The sequence below is a fragment of the Sebastes fasciatus genome, chromosome 15 (assembly GCF_043250625.1).
Source record: "Sebastes fasciatus isolate fSebFas1 chromosome 15, fSebFas1.pri, whole genome shotgun sequence".
NCBI classification, from domain to species: Eukaryota; Metazoa; Chordata; class Actinopteri; order Perciformes; family Sebastidae; genus Sebastes; species Sebastes fasciatus.
Window position 1 is genome coordinate 31,403,573 of NC_133809.1, and position 9,159 is coordinate 31,412,731.

The following is a 9,159-nucleotide window of genomic DNA, read 5'->3' on the forward strand; positions in this document are numbered from 1 at the left end:
GACACGGGTGTGCAACCAGAAAAATCTCTACATAGGGCACATCCCTAAATTTGTTATCATAGCATTTGTGGACAACGAGGGATATACTGGGAGTTATGCACGTAACCCATTTAATTTCCATCACTACGACACAGAGTTTATGTGTCTATATGCAGACGGACAATCTTACCCCGCAAAACCATTTCAACCACAACTTGCGAGAGGGCAGTACGCAAGAGAGTATTACCAACTGATACAAACCACTGGTCGTCACCTAAAAGACAGATCACTGGCCATCTCAAGACCAGATTTTGGCACTGGTTATTCATTATTCTGTTTCAACCTGGAACCAGACGAGGGGTGTTCAGGGAACGTTTCGCTAATTAAAACAGGCAATGTGAGGATGGAAGCTCGTTTTAGAAACCCTCTGCCGCGAACCGTTAATTTGATATGTTATTCTGTTTTTGACTTGGTTATTGAGATATCAAACAGGAGACAAGTGCTCATGGACTACTACTAAAACACTATGAAAACTATAGAACTAACTAGCATTGTTAGAAAAATAATTATTAATGGTACAAATTTCTTGGGTATTTTAGCGTGCGATCAACTGCCTAAACACTATATTTGTAAGTTCCCAGCTATGCTGATTGTAAACACACATCCCTCTAACATGCCTGGTGAGCATTGGCTGGCTATTTATATTACAAAACACAAACAAGGATGTTTCTTTGACAGTTTTGGTAACCCCCCTGACTGGAATAATTTTCCAAAGGAAATAAACAGGTTCCTGGCTAAAAACTGTACAGATGTGTCTTATTGTAGAAGACAGGTTCAGGATAAACATGCCATCACCTGTGGGCAGCATTGTTTGTTTTTTCTATGTCATATTCAAAAAGGAATGACTTATAATAGTGTGATAAACATGTACAACACTAATCCTGTATGTAATGACACTCTGGTATGTAAATTTGTTAACAAAATACAACCTAGTATATGTCTTGGGTGTAATTTTACATGTGTACAATCTGGGAATAAATATGTGATGTAATAATTTTGAAAATAAAAAACATTACGAAAACGGGATTTTGTCAACACTCATATTTATTCAGGTATCACAGATTTCAACAACGAAGACATATCAAAATTTGAATTGTACAATTTCAATAGATAACACTGTCAAAGAAAATAAAAACACAATCATTTAAACATGGGCACAAAGAAAAAGTAGAAAAAAATACATTCATTTAAAAACATCATAAAGAAGATATAAAAATATATTTCATTTTTTTTACACTGTTACAAAGAATTCAAAAATATAACCATTCAGTACTGTCCATCCTAGGGGACTTAAAATGCTTTGCCCAGGGTGTCCTGAGGGGCGTGCTAAACTTTTGTGAACCAGTCAGTGAATGTTTTCCCCTTTTCCTGCTGTTGGGTTTGTCATGGGTCATAAAGCTACTTTCGCTGTTTGTATCATCACCTCCTTTATATTCAGAAATAGATCGACGCACCAGGGTGTTTGGGATGGCAGATAGGGGTACATTTAAACTGCCCAATGTTTTTAAAAACAATTCCCATCCCATTGGTCTAGAGCTGTCTGATGAATGTGAGGCCGTGACACTTTTTACTAAATTGTACAAGTGTGTACCCCTGACAGGTTGGTTGTTAATAACAATTTCTCCCTGATCAGTCCAAGATATCAAATTTTTTGACCGGGTTATTCGCTTCCAATATATAATCGGCATTTCTCAGACTTCTTTTGGGCATATGTTTTAGAACTTCATCTAATATCGGATCCTTTTTAGAGTTAACATTATCAACACTGGGTGTAACGTCGAGTCTCGAGCCATGTGTATCACTACTTTCACTTACAGGTAATGATAAGGTCAATACACCCTTTTCCCTTTCACCCTGTCTCACCATAGACAGGTAGCGCTGTAGAATATTCGCATATTTTTTGGCCTTCTCATACATATCTGTGTCCAGTAGTTTCAATACATCAGTCATGGCTCTATCTAGTTCATTTTGTACCGTTTGTCTTATGGATCCGCTGTTTTGTTCCTGCTGCTGCTGTTGCTTTAAGGAGTCCAATTGTTGTTGAGGGACCAAAAACATTTTTTGGGTGTGCTCCATTTTACTACCGATGTAGAAGACCGGCTATAAAAGGAATAGCTGCACCTAGCAGAGGTAATAAAAATCCACCAGTCTGATTTATAGACTTTTTCTTTTTAAAATGCTTGACTTGTTTGTCTGCAATGAGTCTAATGATTGTCTTCTTCTTTTTCAACTGTTTGTATTGCTGGTCAGTCAGAGGAATGTTACCACGCGTTACATAGAGCTATTTCACACAGAGCGTGAATAAAGTCTGTGTTTGCATTAATCACAATAACCCTTTGCATGTGCGGCTTCGATTTATATAACAACTCCAGCAGAGCCAGATTCCTCTGCATACGTGACGACATACTCACCCCTTCTGCTTTTTAGGTATATATACACACACAACCGATTGGTCTGATAACAATCCTGTTCTGAGTCGTAAAAAGTCGGGTGTCTTAGCTTTATAATCTATAAGTAGATAACCGTAAGCGGAACTAGTTGCATCATTAAATGCCTCCAAAAAATATTTGGTGTTGCCAGGAAACATCTGTCTACCCAATAAAGTAATCTGATATTTATCCCGGGGGTTTTTAAACAAAACAAGGTAGTTGGTGTTTAAACTAATAGTTCGGCTAGACTTGCCTTGAATAAATAGATTTTGCACTAAATATATACAACTTAGATTTCTATGATGTACATATTTGGTAAAAACAATTTGTACTTCTATGTTGTTACTGGCATCATTCATTAAATCGTCTATGATGAGTAGATTATTTTTGTCTGGGGGTAGAAGCACAGTCACACAGATTCTGGTAAACCGTTCACAAAGTTAATATCCCTTGTCTTAAGGAGTTGGTTATATAAAGGTTGCCAGCACGAGTAAATGTAGACAATATTATCAACACTATGTGAAATGGCTTTTGAGGCGTTTTCAATAACATTCTTGACAAAAAATGTCTTTACGTAATTTGAAGGACCGCTTACCACCAGGCTAAACGGATGCTGTAGTCTGCCATCAAAACCCGGGTCCAATCTAGTATCCATAAAACAGAGTGGTGTAATCCTGAAACACTCTACGCTTATTGTACACCACCTGGACTTTCTTAAAAACTGTCTCGTTTTTCAGATGAAACTTCTTTTTATCACGTTTGATGGTTTCAGATACAGTCATCACGCTTGCCCCTGTGTTCTTATTGGCCACAAATGCGTGTACTAGACCTGACAATGACGTGTGAGTAACCACATTGGCGTTGTTTGCGTTTAATGTTATGCCTTTGCATTTTACCTGCGTCTTGCCCTGTCTCGTGCGATATGAGTAGCACTTGGAACCCCCCGACACAAACTCTGTAATGAAGTCTTCCTCGGGGGTTCCACACACATTACCATCGTTTATCTCATTTGTCAAGTCCCCTAGGTAGGGACCTAGGGGAGGGACCCAATCACCAGGCTGCAATGTAAAAACAACACTATTGGTGTCACAATACAACACTCGCTGCTGCAGTTTGTCCAGGAGGTCATACAACATAAGTCTAGCGTGAGCAGTCGTCATAGCGCCAACGAAGACATTGACGTCTTTTATTCGGGAACCCCTACTGTCCGCATGGCGCCACTGCACCATAGCCACATCATCTGATATGAAGCAGAATTGCTTCACATCGTAATGGTCACTGAACATCAGTTGCGTAAACCTGGATGGTTCAGTGATCAACTCGCATGAAGGCATGGTGTTCCTCATGCTAAATCTGTAGAGTAATTTATTACAGCTCCTGACAGCTTTGTTGACACGGATTTTGTTAGCATCCAGTTTAATGCCCTCTTTTTCAAAATAGGTCATCAATGTGCTTCTTTTGTTCATCAGGTGTTTTGACATGCCCTGGGTAGCCAGAAGCCTCTTTTTTACATTTCAGAAACGTTTTCACATACCCTTTAAACAATGTGTCTGTCTTGTTGGGAAAATGCCACACTTCGTCAATGCTGACAATCTGGTAACCCTTTTCTACCGCTTTCTGAAGCTCAAACGAGACCCACACACCTGACAGCTGTCTGTCACTGTCACTATGAGCACAATCAGATGTTTGGTTCAAACCTTCAGCACACTTGCTGCACAGCGGGAACATGAGCTTGTTTTGACACCTGTAGGGCAAGACTGGGTGGAACAAACCTCTTGGCAGGAGCACAGTACATTTTACAAACCCCAAATAATTATCGATGGAATCAAAGTCCCCATGGATAACCTGGGGATGTCCAACCGGGTACAGTTTTTTTGCCTGAACTGTGGGATACAGACTTGTGAAGTTGTAGTACCTAATCTTTTCGTCATTTTCCACCATGTGGTACAGTTTCATGGCATTTGTACGCCCACCAAAGAGAGCCTGCCTGGAATCGAGTCGTTACGTTTTTTTGTATGTGGTCAGAAATGTTTGTACTGCAGAGTTTGATTTTGACAACAACCCCCATTCACACTCCCACATCACTACAGAGCGAAGGCCATGTTGTGTTTCCAATTTGTTTATTTTTTCATTGAAAGCACGGTATAGCTCGCCATAGGAGACTTGAGTGACCGGATTTAAATCTGCCTGAACATGGCATTTGACACATCCGTGAAAAAAACATCCTGCAAACTCATAGCAGGTGTTTGTAGCTGGATTGTACCCGTCCACAAAGTATGGGCCGAATTGCTGTTCACCACGATTGATTGCATGTTGCATCTCAATGTTTTCTGCACAGGCCACATATTCAAGCCACTGCATAGACACATCTGAATATGTCTTATTCTGTTTGGTGTATGCACCTTCATATGTGAGGGCTACAGTGTCTCTGGGCAGGAACAGTGTTTTGAATACACCCATACAACTGGATGGTAGAGTGGTAAACGCAAACGGGTCAAGCTGTCATGAAATGTTTCACGATAAATAGTGCATGCCCGGCGCAACACTGCCACATCATTAACACAGTAGCGATGAATCTCAGCTTGAAAATCAAAAGTTTCATCTCGGACTGTGTCATACCATTGCATGAAAGAGGTTTTCTCACTTTCAAACAAGGTGTCATACCCATAGTGAGATGGGGCAGGGTATGGGCCTATGTAGTGCTCATTCTCCCTAGTGTTAAACTTGTGGGGAAAATAGCCTTTCTCCAAATCCTCAAACCCCAAGGCAGCAGGTGTTTTGGCTAGTCTCATGGGTAAGAAACTGAACAAATCAATCCACCTCTGTCGGTATGTATTGTCGTACATCAGAATGACCCTGCTACCTCATCGTCACCATAGGCGTGATCCTTTGTTTGACAAAGTACTCAAGCAGAATGTAGTTGTCAAAGCCTGATGCGTTATGCGCAATGAACATATACCCACGGTATTTGGGCCGTCTGTACCGTTTCACAAAGGCATCCACGCATTTTAATGTGTTGAAACAAAACTTGTTTCCATCAATATCCATTGAGCACACAATTTGCCTCGTGTTTGCCATCGTTGAAACGTGTCTCAAAATCAAACAAGATGTACTTTCTCTGTGGATCAGCCTTCTCGATTGGCTGGATAAAGCATTCATGTGGCACACTGCTTTCCAATCTTTGTTCGCCACAGTGTGAACAGACAATGGGTGCGCATTTGTGCATTTTTTTACCAACCTTGTATGTTTTTCCACATGCCTCACAGTATTTTAATGCTGTACACGGTATAACTTTGTGTTTTACTTCATGTACCTTGTGTTGCTTGAAACAGAATTGTGATTTACAAATGCGTTTACAGTCAGGGCACTTTAACGTGCGACCTTGGTAAGTGACACTCCTGTGTAAAACAGACATTGCATCGATACTTACAGTTGTGGTACAGAGGCGTTTCATACGTATCATAGCAATACTCACACACATATGAAGCACTGAAAAACCCTGTCTGGTTTTCAATCAGATAGTAGTGGTCATTGTGTAAGTATAACCAGACTGTACGCTTGTGTGGTGCATCGCATGTTTGGAAACACTGCAAGCGTTTACGCGCAGAGCCATGATGGAAGACTATTTTCATGTCTAAGTGTTTCTCAAATTTGGTGACATCGGAGAACGATACTTTGTGCATGTGATCAAAACCGACAGCAGTGTACAGTTGTTTTGCATATTCCAATTTTTCATCCCGTGCCATAGTATTGTTAACAAAATGTGCAAGACAGATAGAAAAACATATTGTTGTTCCCCATATTGTCAGGATTGTACAGATGTCAACCTTTTTTGGCTAAAATTTCATCATAGGAAACTTGATCCAATCTCAGACGACCTGATTCACCACTACTATCCCTGGCAACCGTAACAATAAACTCCAATTCGTCGTCCTTCATAGAATCGTCATTGCTTTTAAGACCTGTGATATTTCCTCCATGAACAAATCCACATTGTATTCATTATCTGCGTTTAAGACGGCTTGTACATCGCTAGCCAGTGATGGGCCTCTCAAGATGACATTTAAAACACTACTGGGTGGCGAATCCTCTAAGGCTCTCTCAATCACACCAGACCGTCTCTCTCTAACTCGGTTAGGCACCTGCTCAGGATTATCAAGATTAATATCTCTAAAATCAACATGCTGATGCAAATCAGAGGCATTAAATGCAGGTATGTTTCTAATTTGTATATCTCTAACAGGTGCACGGGTGCACGGGTGCTTTCTACAAGTCTACCCGCCCCCTCCTGTACACATCTGATAACACTGTCTACACTCAGAGAAGCTTCGCCATTACCACACACAGCCATGGTGTTCATTATTCAAAGCATTGTCATCAACAAAGGCAGTAGCACTGATCAAATCATGATCATCAATACCGGCACTAGCACTGATCAAAGCATTATGATCATCAACGGAAGACAGAGGAATTTGCAGCAGCAGCAGCAGACACAGAGGCACATTTACCAGCAGCAGCAGCAGCAGACACAGAGGCATGTGCACCAGCAGACACGGACAGTTAAATCAGTAATAAGACCAGATAAAACCGAGGAAATAGAATTAAACCTAGCATTGTTGAATTCAGCCCACTTCCTGATAGTTTCGGTATTGTACTGGGACATTGTGGAAGCCCATGTCTCATTGCATATTGATCACTAATGGCTATATATTCTTCGACAGTATGAGGGACATGAGATTTCATCATCACCATCAACCTCATTAACATCATCATTAGCAGCGTTACGACCAGCGTCATCACTATATTTGAAATTTTTTCTAGGAGGTGACATGTTATCCGCTATTAGTTGACCGCTATGATGCAGGTCTGCTTTTTAGGATGTTTGATATATCAGCTAGAAACTTAACTATATGATTCTGGCTTCTAACCAGTTCTCCACTGGCTGTATGCAGATCACTAATGTCAGAAGTCAGAATACTTCTATATAATAGATCTGATTTACACTGGGCCAGGACAGTATTTAATAAGTTTTTGTTGTGTTTTTCTAATTCAGTAATTTTACTATTCAAAGATTCAGTTTGTTCTTTGTTATACCTCTGTATTTCTGCTAATTTACTGTTCAGCATGCATTCGAATTTATCAAATCTGTTGACCATTTCACCCCCACCCCCTAATGTCAAATCCTCAGTTGCACGACCGTCAACCTCTGTCTGTGTATATTGATCCTGGTGAATTGACTGTTGTTGTGAGGTTGAAAATAGATCAGAGAGTCCGCTCAAGTCGACTAATTCTATTGGTTCTGGAGAACCAGGCTGCTCATTATCCTCCCCCACACACGTTTGTGTTGCAGGGAGTGTGTCAGAGGATTTCTCCTCAAAATCACTAAGTGAATCACCCAACTGTAGAATAGGATAAGCAAAAGGTGTACTACAACTCCCTCCCCCCATTCACTGTATGGTTCACACCCACCTTGTTGAATGTCCTCTTCTGCTTGAGAAATATCTGTCAGCAGCGTTGCGGTCGCCTCTCTCTTCGATGCTTCTAACGGCTTCAATTCCTCCAAGATCACACGCACGGCCTCTGCAGCTTCACATCGAAGCGTCTCGGTAACAGAAGCCAACACAACTGCCTCTAATGTTGAGGCAATGGCACCCTCATCAATCACCGGTCTGATGCATGACATTAGGAGAAAAGAAAAAAAAGACTTAATACACACATAAAAATAATCGTAAATACAGATAGAATACTGTAATCTTATACATACCATGTATGCAATTGACCCCATTGCTCTTCCTTTATCCTCTTTTTTTTACACGCCAAGATTGAAGTCTATTAGGTCTTTTAAGCCTGTGCTTTGGTTCCTCAAAGTCAGAATCTTCTTCTAGATTCAAACACACCCACACTCTAGTATTTAGGTATAATAATCAAATGTATTAATTATCAAAGTATTATTTTAACATCTACATTTTATCATGTACACACCGTTTGAAAGTTGGTTTATGGGTTGGAAGATCCCTCTCTTCTGAACACGTGTTCCACAGCCGCTGGTTGATGGTACTACAAGTAAAAAAACAGCAGAACAAAAATAAATAAAAACATACACTTAGTCTAAAACAAAATAAAAAATAAATAAATAGTTCTATATAAGGAACAAAATACAAAACAAGTATAATGAATTAAATACCTTCATTATCAGCAGGTGGAATGTTTTTAATACCTCTGTCGTCGCGGTTGCTAACACGGGCCGTATAACCTAATAAATAAAACTGTTAAGAACATTTTTTTTTTTTTTTTACTATAAAATCACACTAGTATTATTGGAAGAGAAAATAACCGTGTTAGATAAAAATGGTTATACTCACATGGAATAGAAGCCATTGGTAAAAAAAAATACCCCAACGATGTGAAAATGCAAGAAATGTGTACGGCGGCGGCCTCTTCAAAGTTGCTGATGAAGTGGTAAAAACGAAGACCTCAGATGACTGCGTTTTATACACAGTAAGCACATGTAAACACGCCAACAACGAGGTGGAGCTAATGACATACAATCTCATGAATACGCATGGTTGACAGGGCATGAGCTTGCCCCATACACAGTACATGGAAAAAACAAAACCTCTATATTGTAACTCTACCGAAATTGCACCGCTTTCTTGGGAGATGACTACCATCAAAAAATAGTGGTGTACTA

At 40.1% G+C, this 9,159-nt stretch overlaps 1 long non-coding RNA gene across 1 annotated transcript; it reads right to left on the bottom strand.

Moving 5' to 3' along the window:
* Positions 1-3,833: 3,833 nt before the first annotated feature.
* Positions 3,834-9,159, bottom strand: LOC141783708 (uncharacterized). The gene is made up of 5 exons (XR_012597334.1): positions 8,831-9,159; positions 8,653-8,721; positions 8,451-8,525; positions 8,233-8,349; positions 3,834-8,137 (listed from the first exon to the last, which is right to left on the bottom strand). It is a non-coding gene; the product is annotated as an uncharacterized LOC141783708 (long non-coding RNA).